Genomic DNA, 21,958 nt, shown 5'->3' on the forward strand with positions numbered 1-21,958 from the left:
TTTTTTTCTTTCTTTATACATACATACTAGTTACGAGTATACTATCTCTTTATCAACCAGTCTATATTAGCAGCAGACACAGTACAGTGCGGTAGTTCACGGCTGTGGCTACCTCTGTGTCGGCACTCGGCAGCCCGTCCATAATTGTATATACCACCTAACCGTGGTTTTTTTTTCTTTCTTTATACATACATACTAGTTACAAGTATACTATCTCTTTATCAACCAGTCTATATATTAGCAGCAGACACAGTACAGTGCGGTAGTTCACGGCTGTGGCTACCTCTGTGTCGGCACTCGGCAGCCCGTCCATAATTGTATACTAGTATCCAATCCATCCATCTCCATTGTTTACCTGAGGTGCCTTTTAGTTGTGCCTATTAAAATATGGAGAACAAAAATGTTGAGGTTCCAAAATTAGGGAAAGATCAAGATCCACTTCCACCTCGTGCTGAAGCTGCTGCCACTAGTCATGGCCGAGACGATGAAATGCCAGCAACGTCGTCTGCCAAGGCCGATGCCCAATGTCATAGTACAGAGCATGTCAAATCCAAAACACCAAATATCAGTAAAAAAAGGACTCCAAAACCTAAAATAAAATTGTCGGAGGAGAAGCGTAAACTTGCCAATATGCCATTTACCACACGGAGTGGCAAGGAACGGCTGAGGCCCTGGCCTATGTTCATGGCTAGTGGTTCAGCTTCACATGAGGATGGAAGCACTCAGCCTCTCGCTAGAAAAATGAAAAGACTCAAGCTGGCAAAAGCAGCACAGCAAAGAACTGTGCATTCTTCGAAATCCCAAATCCACAAGGAGAGTCCAATTGTGTCGGTTGCGATGCCTGACCTTCCCAACACTGGACGTGAAGAGCATGCGCCTTCCACCATTTGCACGCCCCCTGCAAGTGCTGGAAGGAGCACCCGCAGTCCAATTCCTGATAGTCAGATTGAAGATGTCAGTGTTGAAGTACACCAGGATGAGGAGGATATGGGTGTTGCTGGCGCTGGGGAGGAAATTGACCAGGAGGATTCTGATGGTGAGGTGGTTTGTTTAAGTCAGGCACCCGGGGAGACACCTGTTGTCCGTGGGAGGAATATGGCCGTTGACATGCCAGGTGAAAATACCAAAAAAATCAGCTCTTCGGTCAGTTCGGTGTGGAGGTATTTCACCAGAAATGCGGACAACAGGTGTCAAGCCGTGTGTTCCCTTTGTCAAGCTGTAATAAGTAGGGGTAAGGACGTTAACCACCTCGGAACATCCTCCCTTATACGTCACCTGCAGCGCATTCATAATAAGTCAGTGACAAGTTCAAAAACTTTGGGTGACAGCGGAAGCAGTCCACTGACCAGTAAATCCCTTCCTCTTGTAACCAAGCTCACGCAAACCACCCCACCAACTCCCTCAGTGTCAATTTCCTCCTTCCCCAGGAATGCCAATAGTCCTGCAGGCCATGTCACTGGCAATTCTGACGAGTCCTCTCCTGCCTGGGATTCCTCCGATGCATCCTTGCGTGTAACGCCTACTGCTGCTGGCGCTGCTGTTGTTGCCGCTGGGAGTCGATGGTCATCCCAGAGGGGAAGTCGTAAGCCCACTTGTACTACTTCCAGTAAGCAATTGACTGTTCAACAGTCCTTTGCGAGGAAGATGAAATATCACAGCAGTCATCCTACTGCAAAGCGGATAACTGAGGCCTTGGCATCCTGGGTGGTGAGAAACGTGGTTCCGGTATCCATCATTACTGCAGAGCCAACTAGAGACTTGTTGGAGGTACTGTGTCCCCGGTACCAAATACCATCTAGGTTCCATTTCTCTAGGCAGGCGATACCGAAAATGTACACAGACCGCAGAAAAAGAGTCACCAGTGTCCTAAAAAATGCAGCTGTACCCAATGTCCACTTAACCACGGACATGTGGACAAGTGGAGCAGGGCAGGGTCAGGACTATATGACTGTGACAGCCCACTGGGTAGATGTATGGACTCCCGCCGCAAGAACAGCAGCGGCGGCACCAGTAGCAGCATCTCGCAAACGCCAACTCTTTCCTAGGCAGGCTACGCTTTGTATCACCGCTTTCCAGAATACGCACACAGCTGAAAACCTCTTACGGCAACTGAGGAAGATCATCGCGGAATGGCTTACCCCAATTGGACTCTCCTGTGGATTTGTGGCATCGGACAACGCCAGCAATATTGTGTGTGCATTAAATCTGGGCCAATTCCAGCACGTCCCATGTTTTGCACATACCTTGAATTTGGTGGTGCAGAATTTTTTAAAAAACGACAGGGGCGTGCAAGAGATGCTGTCGGTGGCCAGAAGAATTGCGGGACACTTTCGGCGTACAGGCACCACGTACAGAAAACTGGAGCACCACCAAAAACTACTGAACCTGCCCTGCCATCATCTGAAGCAAGAAGTGGTAACGAGGTGGAATTCAACCCTCTATATGCTTCAGAGGTTGGAGGAGCAGCAAAAGGCCATTCAAGCCTATACAATTGAGCACGATATAGTAGGTGGAATGCACCTGTCTCAAGTGCAGTGGAGAATGATTTCAACGTTGTGCAAGGTTCTGATGCCCTTTGAACTTGCCACACGTGAAGTCAGTTCAGACACTGCCAGCCTGAGTCAGGTCATTCCCCTCATCAGGCTTTTGCAGAAGAAGCTGGAGGCATTGAAGGAGGAGCTAACACGGAGCGATTCCGCTAGGCATGTGGGACTTGTGGATGCAGCCCTTAATTCGCTTAACAAGGATTCACGGGTGGTCAATCTGTTGAAATCAGAGCACTACATTTTGGCCACCGTGCTCGATCCTAGATTTAAAGCCTACCTTGGATCTCTCTTTCCGGCAGACACAGGTCTGCTGGGGTTGAAAGACCTGCTGGTGACAAAATTGTCAAGTCAAGCGGAACGCGACCTGTCAACATCTCCTCCTTCACATTCTCCCGCAACTGGGGGTGCGAGGAAAAGGCTCAGAATTCCGAGCCCACCCGCTGGCGGTGATGCAGGGCAGTCTGGAGCGACTGCTGATGCTGACATCTGGTCCGGACTGAAGGACCTGACAACGATTACGGACATGTCGTCTACTGTCACTGCATATGATTCTCTCAACATTGATAGAATGGTGGAGGATTATATGAGTGACCGCATCCAAGTAGGCACGTCACACAGTCCGTACTTATACTGGCAGGAAAAAGAGGCAATTTGGAGGCCGTTGCACAAACTGGCTTTATTCTACCTAAGTTGCCCTCCCACAAGTGTGTACTCCGAAAGAGTGTTTAGTGCCGCCGCTCACCTTGTCAGCAATCGGCGTACGAGGTTACATCCAGAAAATGTGGAGAAGATGATGTTCATTAAAATGAATTATAATCAATTCCTCCGCGGAGACATTGACCAGCAGCAATTGCCTCCACAAAGTACACAGGGAGCTGAGATGGTGGATTCCAGTGGGGACGAATTGATAATCTGTGAGGAGGGGGATGTACACGGTGATATATCGGAGGGTGAAGATGAGGTGGACATCTTGCCTCTGTAGAGCCAGTTTGTGCAAGGAGAGATTAATTGCTTCTTTTTTGGGGGGGGTCCAAACCAACCCGTCATATCAGTCACAGTCGTGTGGCAGACCCTGTCACTGAAATGATGGGTTGGTTAAAGTGTGCATGTCCTGTTTTGTTTATACAACATAAGGGTGGGTGGGAGGGCCCAAGGACAATTCCATCTTGCACCTCTTTTTTCTTTTCTTTTTCTTTGCATCATGTGCTGATTGGGGAGGGTTTTTTGGAAGGGACATCCTGCGTGACACTGCAGTGCCACTCCTAGATGGGCCCGGTGTTTGTGTCGGCCACTAGGGTCGCTAATCTTACTCACACAGTCAGCTACCTCATTGCGCCTCTTTTTTTCTTTGCGTCATGTGCTGTTTGGGGAGGGTTTTTTGGAAGGGACATCCTGCGTGACACTGCAGTGCCACTCCTAGATGGGCCCGGTGTTTGTGTCGGCCACTAGGGTCGCTAATCTTACTCACACAGCTACCTCATTGCGCCTCTTTTTTTCTTTGCGTCATGTGCTGTTTGGGGAGGGTTTTTTGGAAACGACATCCTGCGTGACACTGCAGTGCCACTCCTAGATGGGCCCGGTGTTTGTGTCGGCCACTAGGGTCGCTAATCTTACTCACACAGCTACCTCATTGCGCCTCTTTTTTTCTTTGCGTCATGTGCTGTTTGGGGAGGGTTTTTTGGAAGGGACATCCTGCGTGACACTGCAGTGCCACTCCTAGATGGGCCCGGTGTTTGTGTCGGCCACTAGGGTCGCTAATCTTACTCACACAGTCAGCTACCTCATTGCGCCTCTTTTTTTCTTTGCGTCATGTGCTGTTTGGGGAGGGTTTTTTGGAAGGGCCATCCTGCGTGACACTGCAGTGCCACTCCTAGATGGGCCCGGTGTTTGTGTCGGCCACTAGGGTCGCTAATCTTACTCACACAGCTACCTCATTGCGCCTCTTTTTTTCTTTGCGTCATGTGCTGTTTGGGGAGGGTTTTTTGGAAGGGCCATCCTGCGTGACACTGCAGTGCCACTCCTAGATGGGCCCGGTGTTTGTGTCGGCCACTAGGGTCGCTAATCTTACTCACACAGCTACCTCATTGCGCCTCTTTTTTTCTTTGCGTCATGTGCTGTTTGGGGAGTGCACGCTTAGATCAATAAATGCACAGCCAAATGGCTTTGCACAGCCTACACCATTGGACTTAAGTAGAAGACTATTACAAGTGAAACCAATAATTGAAATCTGTAACCACACCCCACCCCCTCAAATGCCAGGCAATAAATTACCTTAAAAACAACAACCAGGCATTCCACAAAGATTAAACTGGGTCTATATCATTCAAAACTTTAAAAAAGTACTTAAAAATCACATACTATGCGATAATGTTTCAATTTGCATTACCCAGCAGAATTAGCTTTGCATATATAGATATAGTGCAGCAGAATATATTGGTGGTTGTAGTCAATTGTAATTACCTGTAGGTGACAAGAAGAGAAGAAACGTCAATTCACAATCGATATCAGCTGAAGATAAATTAACGCTGATTGAACGCTGCTGTTATGTGTCAATTTTATCACGCTTTGATAAAAATGCACGCTTGGATCAATAAATGCACAGCCAAACGGCTTTGCACAGCCTACACCATTGGACTTAAGTAGAAGACTATTACAAGTGAAACCAATAATTGAAATCTGTAACCACACCCCACCCCCTCAAATGCCAGGCAATAAATTACCTTAAAAACAACAACCAGGCATTCCACAAAGATTAAACTGGGTCTATATCATTCAAAACTTTAAAAAAGTACTTAAAAATCACATACTATGCAATAATGTTTCAATTTGCATTACCCAGCAGAATTAGCTTTGCATATATAGATATAGTGCAGCAGAATATATTGGTGGTTGTAGTCAATTGTAATTACTCAGCAGAATTAGCTTTTCATATATAGATATAGTGCAGCAGAATATATTGGTGGTTGTAGTCAATTGTAATTACCCAGCAGAATTAGCTTTGCAAATATAGATATAGTGCAGCAGAATATATTGGTGGTTGTAGTCAATTGTAATTACCCAGCAGAATTAGCTTTGCATATATATAGTGCAGCAGAATATATTGGTGGTTGTAGTAAATTGTAATTACCCAGCAGCAGCTCTACTGCACTCAACATCACCAGTGCTCACAATATATATAATGCTATATACTATGCCATAGTGGTGCTTACTATATAACACCCCCTACTGCGTTCCCCCTGGCAATGAGCATGACACCCAGAGAGTGAAACCCCTGGCAATGAGCATGACACCCAGGACGTGAAACTCTTGGCGTTGAGCAGTTTTTGTAAAAGTAATTAGAAGCTTTACTGTAGGGCATAGTGTATCACAGATATTGTGGTGAGTGACATAATATGTTCCAAAGGGCATTAATGTGTGGGGCTTACCCTGCACAGAAACAAAATAACTCACCCAAATCTAACTCTTTCTGCACATGTTATATCTGCCTCCCCTGCAGTACACATGGTTTTGCCCAACTGCTAACAAAATTCCTGCTGCGATCAACTTGGAATTACCCCCATCGATTGATGTTTTCACACTGCTCGTGTATATAAGACATAGGGCCTAATTCAGTTTGGATCGTAATACGCGTTCCAACCGCAAAAACTATGAAGAGGATGGGGGCATATACGCAGGGTCCATCCTGTGCATGTGCCTACATTTTCTCCGGGTGCCCCGCAGAAAATACGAATGCCTCTGCCTGTCAATCAGTAGAGGGCGTACCTTCGCAGGTATATCGCGATCATGAGCCATGTCTCCCATTTTTGTCATTATAGGTGCTCTGTGAGCTGCTGGCCATGCCCCAGCCCCTCTGTCTCCCGTGAATAGAGATTGAGGCTTATTCAGACCAGATCGCTTCAATTTATTTTCACCCAGCGGGCAATCTGGTTTGCATTGCACATGCGTATGCGCCACAATGCGTAAGTGCGACGGCCCGGAGATCACAAGAAGATTGACAAGAAGAGGGTGTTTGTGTGGGTGGCAACTGAATGTGTCTAGGGAGTGTCCGGAAAAACACTGGAGGGACCCGGCGTTTTGTGGGAGGATTTGTGACGTCACCTCAATGGCTGAGTAAGTGCTGAGCTGTGCAGCTCTTGTGCACATGTGATCACACACCTGCACAGCAAATTTTCCCTTCCGCTGTAGGCGACAACTACCTGATTACAGGGATGCAAAAAACACACCCTAGCGATCAGGTCTGAATTACCCACAATGTGCATATTTGCAGAGCAACAAGCTACAGGGAGCCTTCCACCCCCCATCCACCCCCTTCCCCATGGGAAGGGGGGGGGGGGTGTTTGGGTTAGCTGGACATTCCCCAAAAAAGTGACTGTCCTGCAAAAATTGGGATAGTTGGGAGGTATGTTCAAATACATTTATTGTTTTGCATGCAGGGTAAATACTGGCTTCTTTGACATTTAGCCACAAATGCTGCACAGCTGAATTACAGTATTACACTGCAATTAACAGTTATGCTAGGACATTCCCCCTCCCAAATCTACCTCTCTCTGCATGTTACATCTGTCCCACAGTGGCGTGCGGTGAGGTCAGTGGCTAGTGAGGCACTACAGCCATAATGTCCGCCGAATCCTGCCCATGACCCTTAGCCAATGCCCGCTACTGCCTCTGAGCCGATACCCGCTGCCACCGCCAATGGCTTACAAACTCGCCCACAATCAACTGACCCAGCCCTCCGCACTATCCTGACTTCTCCCGTCTGCTTACTTTGTGCTTTCCAATGCACAATGCAAACTACAGGTAGTACTGCAGGGCCCACACCCTTTTACTTGCCTTACAGAGCAGCTCTGGGGCTGTTACAGTGCCCAGCTGCTGCAAGAAATCAGCTTGAATGCTTCAGGGGCTGGGGCATAGCCAACATGAGCCCCACACCGAAGGAGGGTGGAGGTGTTTAATGCGAACTAGGGGTCATCCAAGCGCCGCAAAAGGCTGCCATGCCCTGCACGCCCCTTTTCTCTTTTCATATGCAGACGAGAGTTGAAGCCAACTTTGACCCACTGCTTGGATGGCATTACCATATGCAAATCAATCTGCTGCAGGCCTTCCCCCAGGAATGCTTGCACTAGTTGTTGCATTTGGTTTGTTGTTTGGGGGTGCTTCAGTATTAGGCAGCCTTCTGCCCTCCCATGTTCATCTGAAAATATGTGTTCTCCCTGCAGTTGTTGTCCCCAGATGAGAGTTCCCTTGTGCTGCCTCAGTTGAATCTCCTTTACTTGACAGAGATGTGCCTGAGCAGCGGCCCTCCCCAGCCCTATCTCAAATCATACTTATTTTGCATAGGAGATACCATGGTCATGAAGATTGTTTTCCCAGGGTGAGGTTCATTCATTGCATTCTGGGTATGCTGACCCCTGTGATTTCCCCAAATGTGGGAAACTCGACTGCATTATTTGTGGTAGTGGGGGACTGTGTTTGTGCTTTCCTCTGGTCAGCTCTGGTAAAAGTCAGATTTCTTTGTCTCAGATCTTCCTCTAGCCTTGTTCTTCTTTCGAGAGTTCCCTTGTGCTGCCTCAGTTGGATCTCCTTCACTTGACAGGGGGGTGCACGAGCAGCGACCCTCCCCAGCTCTAGCCCAACTCCTACTTACCTGCCAGGTGAGATACTATGATCAGGAAGGTGCTTCTCCCAAGGCAAGGCTCACCCATTGCACTCTGGGTGTGCTGCTCCTGCGATTTCCCCAAATGTGGGACACTTGACTGCATAATTTGTGTTTCCTCTGGTCGGCTCTCATATAATTCAGATCTCTTTGTCTCAGGTCTTTCTCCAGCCTAGTTTGCTGTCTGTTTCCACTTCTCTTTTCTTGAGCCGCTCCCTTCTATGCCCTTGCGCACTATCCTGACCTCTCCCGTCTGCTTACTTTGTGCCTTCCAACGCACAATGCATACTACAGGTAGTGCTGCAGGGCCCACACCCTTTTACATGCTTTACAGAACAGCTCTGGAGCTGTTACAGTGCCCAGCTGCTGCAAGAAATCATCTTGAATGCTTCACGGGCTGGGGCATAGCCAACATGAGCCCCACACCGAAGGAGGGTGGAGATGTTTAATGCGAATTAAGGGTCATCCAAGCGCCACAAAAGGACGCCATGCCCTGCACATCCCTTTTTTCTTTTCATATGCAGACGAGGGTTGAAGCCAACTTTGACCCACTGCTTGGATGACATCACCATATGCAAATCCATCTGCTGCAGGCCTTCCCCCAGGAATGCTTGTACTAGTTGTTGCATTTGGTTTGTTGTTTGGGGGTGCTTCAGTATTAGGCAGCCTTCTGCCCTCCCATGTTCATCTGAAAATATGTGTTCTCCCTGCAGTTGTTGTCCCCAGATGAGAGTTCCCTTGTGCTGCCTCAGTTGAATCGCCTTTACTTGACAGAGATGTGCCTGAGCAGCGGCCCTCCCCAGCCCTATCCGAAATCATACTTATTTTGCATAGGAGATATCATGGTCATGAAGATTGTTCTCCCAGGGTGAGGTTCATTCATTGCATTCTGGGTATGATGACCCCTGTGATTTCCCCAAATGTGGAAAACTCGACTGCATTATTTGTGGTAGAGGGGGACTGTGTTTGTGCTTTCCTCTGGTCAGCTCTGGTAAAAGTCAGATTTCTTTGTCTCAGATCTTCCTCTAGCCTTGTTCTTCTTTCGAGAGTTCCCTTGTGCTGCCTCAGTTGGATCTCCTTCACTTGACAGGGGGGTGCCCGAGCAGCGACCCTCCCCAGCTCTAGCCCAACTCCTACTTACCTGCCAGGTGAGATACTATGATCAGGAAGGTGCTTCTCCCAGGGCAAGGCTCACCCATTGCACTCTGGGTGTGCTGCTCCTGCGATTTCCCCAAATGTGGGACACTTGACTGCATAATTTGTGTTTCCTCTGGTCGGCTCTCGTATAATTCAGATCTCTTTGTCTCAGGTCTCTCTCCAGCCTAGTTTGCTGTCTGTTTCCACTTCTCTTTTCTTGAACCGCTCCCTTCTATGCCCTTGCGCACTATCCTGACTTCTCCCGTCTGCTTACTTTGTGCCTTCCAACGCACAATGCGAACTACAGGTAGTGCTGCAGGGCCCACACCCTTTTAGTTGCCTTACAGAGCAGCTCTGGAGCTGTTACAGTGCCCAGCTGCTGCAAGAAATCAGCTTGAATGCTTCAGGTGCTGGGGCATAGCCAACATGAGCCCCACACCGAAGGAGGGTGGAGGTGTTTAATGCGAATTAGGGGTCATGCAAGCGCTGCAAAAGGCCGCCATGCCCTGCACATCCCTTTTTTCTTTTCATATGCAGACGAGGGTTGAAGCCAACTTTGACCCACTGCTTGGATGACATCACCATATGCAAATCCATCTGCTGCAGGCCTTCCCCCAGGAATGCTTGCACTAGTTGTTGCATTTGGTTTGTTGTTTGGGGGTGCTTCAGTATTAGGCAGCCTTCTGCCCTCCCATGTTCATCTGAAAATATGTGTTCTCCCTGCAGTTGTTGTCCCCAGATGAGAGTTCCCTTGTGCTGCCTCAGTTGAATCGCCTTTACTTGACAGAGATGTGCCTGAGCAGCGGCCCTCCCCAGCCCTATCCCAAATCATACTTATTTTGCATAGCAGATATCATGGTCATGAAGATTGTTCTCCCAGGGTGAGGTTCATTCATTGCATTCTGGGTATGATGACCCCTGTGATTTCCCCAAATGTGGGAAACTCGACTGCATTATTTGTGGTAGTGGGGGACTGTGTTTGTGCTTTCCTCTGGTCAGCTCTGGTAAAAGTCAGATTTCTTTGTCTCAGATCTTCCTCTAGCCTTGTTCTTCTTTCGAGAGTTCCCTTGTGCTGCCTCAGTTGGATCTCCTTCACTTGACAGGGGGGTGCCCGAGCAGCGACCCTCCCCAGCTCTAGCCCAACTCCTACTTACCTGCCAGGTGAGATACTATGATCATGTAGGTGCTTCTCCCAGGGCAAGGCTCACCCATTGCACTCTGGGTGTGCTGCCCCTTTGATTTCCCCAAATGTGGGAAACTTGACTGCATAATTTGTGTTTCCCCTGGTCGGCTCTCATATAATTCAGATCTCTTTGTCTCAGGTCTCTCTCCAGCCTAGTTTGCTGTCTGTTTCCACTTCTCTTTTCTTGAGCCGCTCCCTTCTATGCCCTTGCGCACTATCCTGACTTCTCCCGTCTGCTTACTTTGTGCCTTCCAACGCACAATGCAAACTACAGGTAGTGCTGCAGGGCCCACACCCTTTTACTTGCCTTACAGAGCAGCTCTGGAGCTGTTACAGTGCCCAGCTGCTGCAAGAAATCAGCTTGAATGCTTCAGGGGCTGGGGCATAGCCAACATGAGCCCCACACCGAATGAGGGTGGAGATGTTTAATGCGAACTAGGGGTCATCCAAGCGCCGCAAAAGGCCGCCATGCCCTGCACGCCCCTTTTCTCTTTTCATATGCAGATGAGGGTTGAAGCCAACTTTGACCCACTGCTTGGATGACATCACCATATGCAAATCCATCTGCTGCAGGCCTTCCCCCAGGAATGCTTGTACTAGTTGTTGCATTTGGTTTGTTGTTTGGGGGTGCTTCAGTATTAGGCAGCCTTCTGCCCTCCCATGTTCATCTGAAAATATGTGTTCTCCCTGCAGTTGTTGTCCCCAGATGAGAGTTCCCTTGTGCTGCCTCAGTTGAATCTCCTTTACTTGACAGAGATGTGCCTGAGCAGCGGCCCTCACCAGCCCTATCCCAAATCATACTTATTTTGCATAGGAGATACCATGGTCATGAAGATTGTTCTCCCAGGGTGAGGTTCATTCATTGCATTCTGGGTATGCTGACCCCTGTGATTTCCCCAAATGTGGGAAACTCGACTGCATTATTTGTGGTAGTGGGGGACTGTGTTTGTGCTTTCCTCTGGTCAGCTCTGGTAAAAGTCAGATTTCTTTGTCTCAGATCTTCCTCTAGCCTTGTTCCTCTTTCAAGAGTTCCCTTGTGCTGCCTCAGTTGGATCTCCTTCACTTGACAGGGGGGTGCCCGAGCAGCGACCCTCCCCAGCTCTAGCCCAACTCCTACTTACCTGCCAGGTGAGATACTATGATCATGAAGGTGCTACTCCCAGGGCAAGGCTCACCCATTGCACTCTGGGTGTGCTGCTCCTGCAATTTCCCCAAATGTGGGACACTTGACTGCATAATTTGTGTTTCCCCTGGTCGGCTCTCGTATAATTCAGATCTCTTTGTCTCAGGTCTCTCTCCAGTATAGTTTGCTGTCTGTTTCCACTTCTCTTTTCTTGAGCCGCTCCCTTCTATGCCCTTGCGCACTATCCTGACTTCTCCCGTCTGCTTACTTTGTGCCTTCCAATGCACAATGCAAACTACAGGTAGTGCTGCAGGGCCCACACCCTTTTACTTGCCTTACAGAGCAGCTCTGGGGCTGTTACAGTGCCCAGCTGCTGCAAGAAATCAGCTTGAATGCTTCAGGGGCTGGGGCATAGCCAACATGAGCCCCACACCGAAGGAGGGTGGAGGTGTTTAATGCGAACTAGAGGTCATCCAAGCGCCGCAAAAGGCCGCCATGCCCTGCACGCCCCTTTTCTCTTTTTTGATATGCAGACGAGGGTTGAAGCCAACTTTGACCCACTGCTTGGATGGCATTACCATATGCAAATCAATCTGCTGCAGGCCTTCCCCCAGGAATGCTTGCACTAGTTGTTGCATTTGGTTTGTTGTTTGGGGGTGCTTCAGTATTAGGCAGCCTTCTGCCCTCCCATGTTCATCTGAAAATATGTGTTCTCCCTGCAGTTGTTGTCCCCAGATGAGAGTTCCCTTGTGCTGCCTCAGTTGAATCTCCTTTACTTGACAGAGATGTGCCTGAGCAGCGGCCCTCCCCAGCCCTATCCCAAATCATACTTATTTTGCATAGGAGATACCATGGTCATGAAGATTGTTCTCCCAGGGTGAGGTTCATTCATTGCATTCTGGGTATGCTGACCCCTGTGATTTCCCCAAATGTGGGAAACTCAACTGCATTCTTTGTGGTAGTGGGGGACTGTGTTTGTGCTTTCCTCTGGTCAGCTCTGGTAAAAGTCAGATTTCTTTGTCTCAGATCTTCCTCTAGCCTTGTTCTTCTTTCGAGAGTTCCCTTGTGCTGCCTCAGTTGGATCTCCTTCACTTGACAGGGGGGTGCACGAGCAGCGACCCTCCCCAGCTCTAGCCCAACTCCTATTTACCTGCCAGGTGAGATACTATGATCAGGAAGGTGCTTCTCCCAGGGCAAGGCTCACCCATTGCACTCTGGGTGTGCTGCCCCTGTGATTTCCCCAAATGTGGGAAACTTGACTGCATAATTTGTGTTTCCCCTGGTCGGCTCTCGTATAATTCAGATCTCTTTGTCTCAGGTCTCTCTCCAGCCTAGTTTGCTGTCTGTTTCCACTTCTCTTTTCTTGAGCCGCTCCCTTCTATGCCCTTGCGCACTATCCTGACTTCTCCCGTCTGCTTACTTTGTGCCTTCCAACACACAATGCAAACTACAGGTAGTGCTGCAGGGCCCACACCCTTTTACTTCTTTTACATGCTTTACAGAGCAGCTCTGGAGCTGTTACAGTGCCCAGCTGCTGCAAGAAATCAGCTTGAATGCTTCAGGGGCTGGGGCATTGCCAACATGAGCCCCACACCGAAGGAGGGTGGGGGTGTTTAATGCGAACTAAGGGTCACCCAAGCGCCGCAAAAGGCCGCCATGCCCTGCACGCCCCTTTTCTCTTTTCATATGCAGACGAGGGTTGAAGCCAACTTTGACCCACTGCTTGGATGGCATTACCATATGCAAATCAATCTGCTGCAGGCCTTCCCCCAGGAATGCTTGCACTAGTTGTTGCATTTGGTTTGTTGTTTGGGGGTGCTTCAGTATTAGGCAGCCTTCTGCCCTCCCATGTTCATCTGAAAATATGTGTTCTCCCTGCAGTTGTTGTCCCCAGATGAGAGTTCCCTTGTGCTGCCTCAGTTGAATCTCCTTTACTTGACAGAGATGTGCCTGAGCAGCGGCCCTCCCCAGCCCTATCCCAAATCATACTTATTTTGCATAGGAGATACCATGGTCATGAATATTGTTCTCCCAGGGTGAGGTTCATTCATTGCATTCTGGGTATGCTGACCCCTGTGATTTCCCCAAATGTGGGAAACTCGACTGCATTATTTGTGGTAGTGGGGGACTGTGTTTGTGCTTTCCTCTGCTCAGCTCTGGTAAAAGTCAGATTTCTTTGTCTCAGATCTTCCTCTAGCCTTGTTCTTGTTTCGAGAGTTCCCTTGTTCTGCCTCAGTTGGATCTCCTTCACTTGACAGGGGGGTGCCCGAGCAGCGACCCTCCCCAGCTCTAGCCCAACTCCTACTTACCTGCCAGGTGAGATACTATGATCAGGAAGGTGCTTCTCCCAGGGCAAGGCTCACCCATTGCACTCTGGGTGTGCCGCTCCTGCGATTTCCCCAAATGTGGGAAACTTGACTGCATAATTTGTGTTTCCTCTGGTCGGCTCTCGTATAATTCAGATCTCTTTGTCTCAGGTCTTTCTCCAGCCTAGTTTGCTGTCTGTTTCCACTTCTCTTTTCTTGAGCCGCTCCCTTCTATGCCCTTGCGCACTATCCTGACCTCTCCCGTCTGCTTACTTTGTGCCTTCCAACGCACAATGCATACTACAGGTAGTGCTGCAGGGCCCACACCCTTTTACATGCTTTACAGAACAGCTCTGGAGCTGTTACAGTGCCCAGCTGCTGCAAGAAATCATCTTGAATGCTTCAGGGGCTGGGGCATAGCCAACATGAGCCCCACACCGAAGGAGGGTGGAGATGTTTAATGTGAATTAGGGGTCATCCAAGCACCACAAAAGGACGCCATGCCCTGCACATCCCTTTTTTCTTTTCATATGCAGACGAGGGTTGAAGCCAACTTTGACCCACTGCTTGGATGACATCACCATATGCAAATCCATCTGCTGTAGGCCTTCCCCCAGGAATGCTTGTACTAGTTGTTGCATTTGGTTTGTTGTTTGGGGGTGCTTCAGTATTAGGCAGCCTTCTGCCCTCCCATGTTCATCTGAAAATATGTGTTCTCCCAGCAGTTGTTGTCCCCAGATGAGAGTTCCCTTGTGCTGCCTCAGTTGAATCTCCTTTACTTGACAGAGATGTGCCTGAGCAGCGGCCCTCCCCAGCTCTATCCCAAATCATACTTATTTTGCATAGGAGATACCATGGTCATGAAGATTGTTCTCCCAGGGTGAGGTTCATTCATTGCATTCTGGGTATGCTGACTCCTATGATTTCCCCAAATGTGGGAAACTCGACTGCATTATTTGTGGTAGTGGGGGACTGTGTTTGTGCTTTCCTCTGGTCAGCTCTGGTAAAAGTCAGATTTATTTGTCTCAGATCTTCCTCTAGCCTTGTTCTTCTTTCGAGAGTTCCCTTGTGCTGCCTCAGTTGGATCTCCTTCACTTGACAGGGGGGTGCCCTAGCATCAACCCTCCCCAGCTCAAGCCCAACTCCTACTTACCTGCCAAGTGAGATACTATGATCATGAAGGTGCTTCTCCCAGGGCAAGGCTCACCCATTGCACTCTGGGTGTGCTGCTCCTGCGATTTCCCCAAATGTGGGAAACTTGACTGCATAATTTGTGTTTCCCCTGGTCAGCTCTCGTATAATTCAGATCTGTTTGTCTCAGGTCTCTCTCCAGCCTAGTTTGCTGTCTGTTTCAACTTCTCTTTTCTTGAGCCGCTCCCTTCTATGCCCTTGCGCATTATCTTGACTTCTCCCATCTGCTTACTTTGTGCCTTCCAATGCACAATGCGAACTACAGGTAGTGCTGCAGGGCCCACACCCTTTTACTTGCCTTACAGAGCAGCTCTGGAGCTATTACAGTGCCCAGCTGCTGCAAGTAATCAGCTTGAATGCTTCATGGGCTGGGGCATAGCCAACATGAGCCCCACACCGAAGTAGGGTGGAGGTGTTTAATGCGAACTAGGGGTCATCCAAGCGCCGCAAAAGGCCGCCATGCCCTGCACGCCCCTTTTCTCTTTTCATATGCAGACGAGGGTTGAAGCCAACTTTGACCCACTGCTTGGATGACATCACCATATGCAAATCCATCTGCTGCAGGCCTTCCCCCAGGAATGCTTGTACTAGTTGTTGCATTTGGTTTGTTGTTTGGGGGTGCTTCAGTATTAGGCAGCCTTCTGCCCTCCCATGTTCATCTGAAAATATGTGTTCTCCCTGCAGTTGTTGTCCCCAGATGAGAGTTCCCTTGTGCTGCCTCAGTTGAATCTCCTTTACTTGACAGATATGTGCCTGAGCAGCGGCCCTCACCAGCCCTATCCCAAATCATACTTATTTTGCATAGGAGATACCATGGTCATAAAGATTGTTCTCCCAGGGTGAGGTTCATTCATTGCATTCTGGGTATGCTGACCCCTGTGATTTCCCCAAATGTGGGAAACTCGACTGCATTATTTGTGGTAGTGGGGGACTGTGTTTGTGCTTTCCTCTGGTCAGCTCTGGTAAAAGTCAGATTTCTTTGTCTCAGATCTTCCTCTAGCCTTGTTCCTCTTTCAAGAGTTCCCTTGTGCTGCCTCAGTTGGATCTCCTTCACTTGACAGGGGGGTGCCCGAGCAGCGACCCTCCCCAGCTCTAGTCCAACTCCTACTTACCTGCCAGGTGAGATACTATGATCATGAAGGTGCTACTCCCAGGGCAAGGCTCACCCATTGCACTCTGGGTGTGCTGCTCCTGCAATTTCCCCAAATGTGGGACACTTGACTGCATAATTTGTGTTTCCCCTGGTCGGCTCTCGTATAATTCAGATCTCTTTGTCTCAGGTCTCTCTCCAGTATAGTTTGCTGTCTGTTTCCACTTCTCTTTTCTTGAGCCGCTCCCTTCTATGCCCTTGCGCACTATCCTGACTTCTCCCGTCTGCTTACTTTGTGCCTTCCAATGCACAATGCAAACTACAGGTAGTGCTGCAGGGCCCACACCCTTTTACTTGCCTTACAGAGCAGCTCTGGAGCTGTTACAGTGCCCAGCTGCTGCAAGAAATCAGCTTGAATGCTTCAGGGGCTGGGGCATAGCCAACATGAGCCCCACACCGAAGGAGGGTGGAGGTGTTTAATGCGAACTAGAGGTCATCCAAGCGCCGCAAAAGGCCGCCATGCCCTGCACGCCCCTTTTCTCTTTTTTGATATGCAGACGAGGGTTGAAGCCAACTTTGACCCACTGCTTGGATGGCATTACCATATGCAAATCAATCTGCTGCAGGCCTTCCCCCAGGAATGCTTGCACTAGTTGTTGCATTTGGTTTGTTGTTTGGGGGTGCTTCAGTATTAGGCAGCCTTCTGCCCTCCCATGTTCATCTGAAAATATGTGTTCTCCCTGCAGTTGTTGTCCCCAGATGAGAGTTCCCTTGTGCTGCCTCAGTTGAATCTCCTTTACTTGACAGAGATGTGCCTGAGCAGCGGCCCTCCCCAGCCCTATCCCAAATCATACTTATTTTGCATAGGAGATACCATGGTCATGAAGATTGTTCTCCCAGGGTGAGGTTCATTCATTGCATTCTGGGTATGCTGACCCCTGTGATTTCCCCAAATGTGGGAAACTCAACTGCATTATTTGTGGTAGTGGGGGACTGTGTTTGTGCTTTCCTCTGGTCAGCTCTGGTAAAAGTCAGATTTCTTTGTCTCAGATCTTCCTCTAGCCTTGTTCTTCTTTCGAGAGTTCCCTTGTGCTGCCTCAGTTGGATCTCCTTCACTTGACAGGGGGGTGCACGAGCAGCGACCCTCCCCAGCTCTAGCCCAACTCCTATTTACCTGCCAGGTGAGATACTATGATCAGGAAGGTGCTTCTCCCAGGGCAAGGCTCACCCATTGCACTCTGGGTGTGCTGCTTCTGCGATTTCCCCAAATGTGGGACACTTGACGGCATAATTTGTGTTTCCTCTGGTCGGCTCTCATATAATTCAGATCTCTTTGTCTCAGGTCTTTCTCCAGCCTAGTTTGCTGTCTGTTTCCACTTCTCTTTTCTTGAGCCGCTCCCTTCTATGCCCTTGCGCACTATCCTGACCTCTCCCGTCTGCTTACTTTGTGCCTTCCAACGCACAATGCATACTACAGGTAGTGCTGCAGGGCCCACACCCTTTTACATGCTTTACAGAGCAGCTCTGGAGCTGTTACAGTGCCCAGCTGCTGCAAGAAATCATCTTGAATGCTTCAGGGGCTGGGGCATAGCCAACATGAGCCCCACACCGAAGGAGGGTGGAGATGTTTAATGCGAATTAGGGGTCATCCAAGCGCCACAAAAGGACGCCATGCCCTGCACATCCCTTTTTTCTTTTCATATGCAGACGAGGGTTGAAGCCAACTTTGACCCACTGCTTGGATGACATCACCATATGCAAAACCATCTGCTGCAGGCCTTCCCCCAGGAATGCTTGCACTAGTTGTTGCATTTGGTTTGTTGTTTGGGGGTGCTTCAGTATTAGGCAGCCTTCTGCCCTCCCATGTTCATCTGAAAATATGTGTTCTCCCTGCAGTTGTTGTCCCCAGATGAGAGTTCCCTTGTGCTGCCTCAGTTGAATCTCCTTTACTTGACAGAGATGTGCCTGAGCAGCGGCCCTCCCCAGCCCTATCCCAAATCATACTTATTTTGCATAGGAGATACCATGGTCATGAAGATTGTTCTCCCAGGGTGAGGTTCATTCATTGCATTCTGGGTATGCTGACCCCTGTGATTTCCCCAAATGTGGGAAACTCAACTGCATTATTTGTGGTAGTGGGGGACTGTGTTTGTGCTTTCTTCTGGTCAACTCTGGTAAAAATCAGATTTCTTTGTCTCAGATCTTCCTCTAGCCTTGTTCCTCTTTCGAGAGTTCCCTTGTGCTGCCTCAGTTGGATCTCCTTCACTTGACAGGGGGGTGCCCGAGCAGCGACCCTTCGCAGCTCTAGCCCAACTCCTACTTACCTGCCAGGTGAGATACTATGATCATGTAGGTGCTTCTCCCAGGGCAAGGCTCACCCATTGCACTCTGGGTGTGCTGCCCCTGTGATTTCCCCAAATGTGGGAAACTTGACTGCATAATTTGTGTTTCCCCTGGTCGGCTCTCGTATAATTCAGATCTCTTTGTCTCAGGTCTCTCTCCAGCCTAGTTTGCTGTCTGTTTCCACTTCTCTTTTCTTGAGCCGCTCCCTTCTATGCCCTTGCGCACTATCCTGACTTCTCCCGTCTGCTTACTTTGTGCCTTCCAACACACAATGCAAACTACAGGTAGTGCTGCAGGGCCCACACCCTTTTACTTGCCTCACAGAGCAGCTCTGGAGCTGTTACAGTGCCCAGCTGCTGCAAGAAATCAGCTTGAATGCTTCAGGGGCTGGGGCATTGCCAACATGAGCCCCACACCGAAGGAGGGTGGGGGTGTTTAATGCGAACTAAGGGTCACCCAAGCGCCGCAAAAGGCCGCCATGCCCTGCATGCCCCTTTTCTCTTTTCATATGCAGACGAGGGTTGAAGCCAACTTTGACCCACTGCTTGGATGGCATTACCATATGCAAATCAATCTGCTGCAGGCCTTCCCCCAGGAATGCTTGCACTAGTTGTTGCATTTGGTTTGTTGTTTGGGGGTGCTTCAGTATTAGGCAGCCTTCTGCCCTCCCATGTTCATCTGAAAATATGTGTTCTCCCTGCAGTTGTTGTCCCCAGATGAGAGTTCCCTTGTGCTGCCTCAGTTGAATCTCCTTTACTTGACAGAGATGTGCCTGAGCAGCGGCCCTCCCCAGCCCTATCCCAAATCATACTTATTTTGCATAGGAGATACCATGGTCATGAAGATTGTTCTCCCAGGGTGAGGTTCATTCATTGCATTCTGGGTATGCTGACCCCTGTGATTTCCCCAAATGTGGGAAACTCGACTGCATTATTTGTGGTAGTGGGGGACTGTGTTTGTGCTTTCCTCTGCTCAGCTCTGGTAAAAGTCAGATTTCTTTGTCTCAGATCTTCCTCTAGCCTTGTTCTTGTTTCGAGAGTTCCCTTGTGCTGCCTCAGTTGGATCTCCTTCACTTGACAGGGGGGTGCCCGAGCAGCGACCCTCCCCAGCTCTAGCCCAACTCCTACTTACCTGCCAGGTGAGATACTATGATCAGGAAGGTGCTTCTCCCAGGGCAAGGCTCACCCATTGCACTCTGGGTGTGCCGCTCCTGCGATTTCCCCAAATGTGGGAAACTTGACGGCATAATTTGTGTTTCCTCTGGTCGGCTCTCGTATAATTCAGATCTCTTTGTCTCAGGTCTTTCTCCAGCCTAGTTTGCTGTCTGTTTCCACTTCTCTTTTCTTGAGCCGCTCCCTTCTATGCCCTTGCGCACTATCCTGACCTCTCCCGTCTGCTTACTTTGTGCCTTCCAACGCACAATGCATACTACAGGTAGTGCTGCAGGGCCCACACCCTTTTACATGCTTTACAGAACAGCTCTGGAGCTGTTACAGTGCCCAGCTGCTGCAAGAAATCATCTTGAATGCTTCAGGGGCTGGGGCATAGCCAACATGAGCCCCACACCGAAGGAGGGTGGAGATGTTTAATGTGAATTAGGGGTCATCCAAGCGCCACAAAAGGACGCCATGCCCTGCACATCCCTTTTTTCTTTTCATATGCAGACGAGGGTTGAAGCCAACTTTGACCCACTGCTTGGATGACATCACCATATGCAAATCCATCTGCTGTAGGCCTTCCCCCAGGAATGCTTGTACTAGTTGTTGCATTTGGTTTGTTGTTTGGGGGTGCTTCAGTATTAGGCAGCCTTCTGCCCTCTCATGTTCATCTGAAAATATGTGTTCTCCCAGCAGTTGTTGTCCCCAGATGAGAGTTCCCTTGTGCTGCCTCAGTTGAATCTCCTTTACTTGACAGAGATGTGCCTGAGCAGCGGCCCTCCCCAGCTCTATCCCAAATCATACTTATTTTGCATAGGAGATACCATGGTCATGAAGATTGTTCTCCCAGGGTGAGGTTCATTCATTGCATTCTGGGTATGCTGACTCCTATGATTTCCCCAAATGTGGGAAACTCGACTGCATTATTTGTGGTAGTGGGGGACTGTGTTTGTGCTTTCCTCTGGTCAGCTCTGGTAAAAGTCAGATTTATTTGTCTCAGATCTTCCTCTAGCCTTGTTCTTCTTTCGAGAGTTCCCTTGTGCTGCCTCAGTTGGATCTCCTTCACTTGACAGGGGGGTGCCCTAGCATCAACCCTCCCCAGCTCAAGCCCAACTCCTACTTACCTGCCAAGTGAGATACTATGATCATGAAGGTGCTTCTCCCAGGGCAAGGCTCACCCATTGCACTCTGGGTGTGCTGCTCCTGCGATTTCCCCAAATGTGGGAAACTTGACTGCATAATTTGTGTTTCCCCTGGTCAGCTCTCGTATAATTCAGATCTGTTTGTCTCAGGTCTCTCTCCAGCCTAGTTTGCTGTCTGTTTAAACTTCTCTTTTCTTGAGCCGCTCCCTTCTATGCCCTTGCGCATTGTCTTGACTTCTCCCATCTGCTTACTTTGTGCCTTCCAATGCACAATGCGAACTACAGGTAGTGCTGCAGGGCCCACACCCTTTTACTTGCCTTACATAGCAGCTCTGGAGCTATTACAGTGCCCAGCTGCTGCAAGTAATCAGCTTGAATGCTTCATGGGCTGGGGCATAGCCAACATGAGCCCCACACCGAAGTAGGGTGGAGGTGTTTAATGCGAACTAGGGGTCATCCAAGCGCCGCAAAAGGCCGCCATGCCCTGCACGCCCCTTTTCTCTTTTCATATGCAGACGAGGGTTGAAGCCAACTTTGACCCACTGCTTGGATGACATCACCATATGCAAATCCATCTGCTGCAGGCCTTCCCCCAGGAATGCTTGTACTAGTTGTTGCATTTGGTTTGTTGTTTGGGGGTGCTTCAGTATTAGGCAGCCTTCTGCCCTCCCATGTTCATCTGAAAATATGTGTTCTCCCTGCAGTTGTTGTCCCCAGATGAGAGTTCCCTTGTGCTGCCTCAGTTGAATCTCCTTTACTTGACAGAGATGTGCCTGAGCAGCGGCCCTCCCCAGCCCTATCCCAAATCATACTTATTTTGCATAGGAGATACCATGGTCATGAAGATTGTTCTCCCAGGGTGAGGTTCATTCATTGCATTCTGGGTATGCTGACCCCTGTGATTTCCCCAAATGTGGGAAACTCGACTGCATTATTTGTGGTAGTGGGGGACTGTGTTTGTGCTTTCCTCTGGTCAGCTCTGGTAAAAGTCAGATTTCTTTGTCTCAGATCTTCCTCTAGCCTTGTTCTTCTTTCGAGAGTTCCCTTGTGCTGCCTCAGTTGGATCTCCTTCACTTGACAGGGGGGT

The 21,958-nt window shown here is 49.2% G+C and overlaps 24 non-coding genes and 1 pseudogene across 24 annotated transcripts; all 25 read left to right on the forward strand.

Moving 5' to 3' along the window:
- The first annotated feature begins 7,866 nt into the window (after positions 1 to 7,866).
- On the forward strand, positions 7,867 to 8,030 carry LOC135038392 (U1 spliceosomal RNA). Its single transcript, XR_010232761.1, has one exon. It is a non-coding gene; the product is annotated as a U1 spliceosomal RNA (small nuclear RNA).
- A 152-nt stretch (positions 8,031 to 8,182) lies between these two features.
- Positions 8,183 to 8,345, forward strand: LOC135038332 (U1 spliceosomal RNA). Its single transcript, XR_010232707.1, has one exon. It is a non-coding gene; the product is annotated as a U1 spliceosomal RNA (small nuclear RNA).
- A 671-nt stretch (positions 8,346 to 9,016) lies between these two features.
- Positions 9,017 to 9,180, forward strand: LOC135038320 (U1 spliceosomal RNA). Its single transcript, XR_010232696.1, has one exon. It is a non-coding gene; the product is annotated as a U1 spliceosomal RNA (small nuclear RNA).
- A 152-nt stretch (positions 9,181 to 9,332) lies between these two features.
- Positions 9,333 to 9,495, forward strand: LOC135038327 (U1 spliceosomal RNA). The gene has a single exon (XR_010232703.1). It is a non-coding gene; the product is annotated as a U1 spliceosomal RNA (small nuclear RNA).
- Positions 9,496 to 10,166: 671 nt separating this feature from the next.
- LOC135038322 (U1 spliceosomal RNA) lies at positions 10,167 to 10,330 on the forward strand. Its single transcript, XR_010232698.1, has one exon. It is a non-coding gene; the product is annotated as a U1 spliceosomal RNA (small nuclear RNA).
- Positions 10,331 to 10,482: 152 nt separating this feature from the next.
- Positions 10,483 to 10,624, forward strand: LOC135038359 (U1 spliceosomal RNA; annotated as a pseudogene).
- A 692-nt stretch (positions 10,625 to 11,316) lies between these two features.
- Positions 11,317 to 11,480, forward strand: LOC135038378 (U1 spliceosomal RNA). The gene has a single exon (XR_010232748.1). It is a non-coding gene; the product is annotated as a U1 spliceosomal RNA (small nuclear RNA).
- Positions 11,481 to 11,632: 152 nt separating this feature from the next.
- On the forward strand, positions 11,633 to 11,795 carry LOC135038336 (U1 spliceosomal RNA). The gene has a single exon (XR_010232711.1). It is a non-coding gene; the product is annotated as a U1 spliceosomal RNA (small nuclear RNA).
- A 673-nt stretch (positions 11,796 to 12,468) lies between these two features.
- On the forward strand, positions 12,469 to 12,632 carry LOC135038385 (U1 spliceosomal RNA). The gene has a single exon (XR_010232755.1). It is a non-coding gene; the product is annotated as a U1 spliceosomal RNA (small nuclear RNA).
- Positions 12,633 to 12,784: 152 nt separating this feature from the next.
- On the forward strand, positions 12,785 to 12,947 carry LOC135038351 (U1 spliceosomal RNA). The gene has a single exon (XR_010232726.1). It is a non-coding gene; the product is annotated as a U1 spliceosomal RNA (small nuclear RNA).
- A 680-nt stretch (positions 12,948 to 13,627) lies between these two features.
- Positions 13,628 to 13,791, forward strand: LOC135038395 (U1 spliceosomal RNA). Its single transcript, XR_010232764.1, has one exon. It is a non-coding gene; the product is annotated as a U1 spliceosomal RNA (small nuclear RNA).
- Positions 13,792 to 13,943: 152 nt separating this feature from the next.
- On the forward strand, positions 13,944 to 14,106 carry LOC135038325 (U1 spliceosomal RNA). Its single transcript, XR_010232701.1, has one exon. It is a non-coding gene; the product is annotated as a U1 spliceosomal RNA (small nuclear RNA).
- A 671-nt stretch (positions 14,107 to 14,777) lies between these two features.
- Positions 14,778 to 14,941, forward strand: LOC135038399 (U1 spliceosomal RNA). Its single transcript, XR_010232768.1, has one exon. It is a non-coding gene; the product is annotated as a U1 spliceosomal RNA (small nuclear RNA).
- Positions 14,942 to 15,093: 152 nt separating this feature from the next.
- Positions 15,094 to 15,256, forward strand: LOC135038342 (U1 spliceosomal RNA). Its single transcript, XR_010232717.1, has one exon. It is a non-coding gene; the product is annotated as a U1 spliceosomal RNA (small nuclear RNA).
- Positions 15,257 to 15,927: 671 nt separating this feature from the next.
- On the forward strand, positions 15,928 to 16,091 carry LOC135038393 (U1 spliceosomal RNA). The gene has a single exon (XR_010232762.1). It is a non-coding gene; the product is annotated as a U1 spliceosomal RNA (small nuclear RNA).
- Positions 16,092 to 16,243: 152 nt separating this feature from the next.
- On the forward strand, positions 16,244 to 16,406 carry LOC135038337 (U1 spliceosomal RNA). Its single transcript, XR_010232712.1, has one exon. It is a non-coding gene; the product is annotated as a U1 spliceosomal RNA (small nuclear RNA).
- Positions 16,407 to 17,079: 673 nt separating this feature from the next.
- Positions 17,080 to 17,243, forward strand: LOC135038369 (U1 spliceosomal RNA). Its single transcript, XR_010232739.1, has one exon. It is a non-coding gene; the product is annotated as a U1 spliceosomal RNA (small nuclear RNA).
- Positions 17,244 to 17,395: 152 nt separating this feature from the next.
- Positions 17,396 to 17,558, forward strand: LOC135038365 (U1 spliceosomal RNA). Its single transcript, XR_010232735.1, has one exon. It is a non-coding gene; the product is annotated as a U1 spliceosomal RNA (small nuclear RNA).
- A 671-nt stretch (positions 17,559 to 18,229) lies between these two features.
- Positions 18,230 to 18,393, forward strand: LOC135038390 (U1 spliceosomal RNA). The gene has a single exon (XR_010232759.1). It is a non-coding gene; the product is annotated as a U1 spliceosomal RNA (small nuclear RNA).
- Positions 18,394 to 18,545: 152 nt separating this feature from the next.
- On the forward strand, positions 18,546 to 18,708 carry LOC135038350 (U1 spliceosomal RNA). Its single transcript, XR_010232725.1, has one exon. It is a non-coding gene; the product is annotated as a U1 spliceosomal RNA (small nuclear RNA).
- A 671-nt stretch (positions 18,709 to 19,379) lies between these two features.
- LOC135038379 (U1 spliceosomal RNA) lies at positions 19,380 to 19,543 on the forward strand. The gene has a single exon (XR_010232749.1). It is a non-coding gene; the product is annotated as a U1 spliceosomal RNA (small nuclear RNA).
- A 152-nt stretch (positions 19,544 to 19,695) lies between these two features.
- LOC135038334 (U1 spliceosomal RNA) lies at positions 19,696 to 19,858 on the forward strand. Its single transcript, XR_010232709.1, has one exon. It is a non-coding gene; the product is annotated as a U1 spliceosomal RNA (small nuclear RNA).
- A 671-nt stretch (positions 19,859 to 20,529) lies between these two features.
- LOC135038400 (U1 spliceosomal RNA) lies at positions 20,530 to 20,693 on the forward strand. Its single transcript, XR_010232769.1, has one exon. It is a non-coding gene; the product is annotated as a U1 spliceosomal RNA (small nuclear RNA).
- A 152-nt stretch (positions 20,694 to 20,845) lies between these two features.
- Positions 20,846 to 21,008, forward strand: LOC135038343 (U1 spliceosomal RNA). The gene has a single exon (XR_010232718.1). It is a non-coding gene; the product is annotated as a U1 spliceosomal RNA (small nuclear RNA).
- A 671-nt stretch (positions 21,009 to 21,679) lies between these two features.
- Positions 21,680 to 21,843, forward strand: LOC135038380 (U1 spliceosomal RNA). Its single transcript, XR_010232750.1, has one exon. It is a non-coding gene; the product is annotated as a U1 spliceosomal RNA (small nuclear RNA).
- Positions 21,844 to 21,958: the final 115 nt, after the last annotated feature.

Source organism: Pseudophryne corroboree, unplaced genomic scaffold (assembly GCF_028390025.1).
Source record: "Pseudophryne corroboree isolate aPseCor3 unplaced genomic scaffold, aPseCor3.hap2 scaffold_709, whole genome shotgun sequence".
Classification (NCBI taxonomy): Eukaryota; Metazoa; Chordata; class Amphibia; order Anura; family Myobatrachidae; genus Pseudophryne; species Pseudophryne corroboree.